Source organism: Myotis lucifugus, unplaced genomic scaffold (genome assembly GCF_000147115.1).
Source record: "Myotis lucifugus unplaced genomic scaffold, Myoluc2.0 scaffold_174, whole genome shotgun sequence".
In the NCBI taxonomy this organism is placed as follows: domain Eukaryota; kingdom Metazoa; phylum Chordata; class Mammalia; order Chiroptera; family Vespertilionidae; genus Myotis; species Myotis lucifugus.
Genome location: NW_005871222.1, coordinates 583,405 through 584,711, shown reverse-complemented (window position 1 = coordinate 584,711; position 1,307 = coordinate 583,405).

Genomic DNA, 1,307 nt, shown 5'->3' with positions numbered 1-1,307 from the left:
CAGGATAAGGGGGGGGGGAATAGAGGATAAAGAAAAGTCACAAGATATGGGGAAGAAGGAAACATATTTTCACAGAGGATTGAGGAATGTTGCAAGATAAGGGGAGAGAAAGTGGGGGGCCCCATGTGGGCTTTGAGCTTTGAAACTGATACTATATAGCAGAATGACCAATGAGGAAAGCAAGGGGGTCCTAAATTGAGGAAGGGTCCAATTAGTAAGGGTCAGGGTTGGACAAAAAACTGCATCATACATAAAGGAAAAAGGGACATGAGACAGATTTTAGATTTTTGGATTTAGATTTTTCCCATTACACACACAGAGAGAGAGAGAGCAGGTTTTCCCATTTGGGGACCCCTCCCCAGGGGGTCTCCTGTGGGGACACCCCTTCCTAATGAAATGTGGAAATTAAACTGGAACCCGTGGTTTTTCCTTGGGGCAGGATGCAAAGGTGATTTACCGGGTTCTTGTCTAGGTGTATTTGAAGAATGAAGCCATGGACCAAAGATAGTATAGGAAAAGATGGAAATTTATTGGAGAACAAGCGCAGACTCCCAAGAGAGGAAGAGAAGGAGACACACTAAGTCCCTCCTTTCTAACGTCTATAAAGGCTGCAGTTCTTTGTGTCCTGATATCCCCTCTGATTGGTCACTATAGCAGCTTCAGAGCTCAAACCCCACGTGGGATCCCCCTCTTTTTCTCCCTTTTGTTTTTCTACTCCCTGTGGCCTTCCCCTTTATTCTGTGAATGAGTGGATTCCTTTCCCTTTATTTTGTAAATTTATGCCTTCTGGCAGCTCCCAGCTTTGCAGCCCTGTGGTTCCCCCTCCATGGCCCCCCTAATTCCTAAAACTTCCTAAACCTGCCTATTTTACCCCTAAAAACTCCTTTTACCAGGGAGAGTTTGTATATGCTTCCAATAAACTTCTACATTTTTATTAAAGAAATCTTAGTCCACAAATTTATTCTTCAATTCCGTCGCACAAGAACCCACGAGAAGAAAAGTCTGCACTCTGAACCCCACGTTTCACCACCACAGGAGGACAAAGACCAAGAAAAACTCACTGGACACCAGGAATCAGACCATCTAAGGAATGCAAACTGTCCCAATGCACCTGATCCCACACCTGCATTCCAGCCACATGCCAAGCCCACCAACTCAGCCCCAGACCCACTGACAACAGAGCTTCCCACCAGCTCCTGGCTGCTGCCATCATCGACCCAATCTCCCTTGGCTCGGTGCTATGCAGCCCTTCCCTTTGATATCTATCCCCTTAAATAAATTCACTTTTTCTTATCCACCATCTAAGG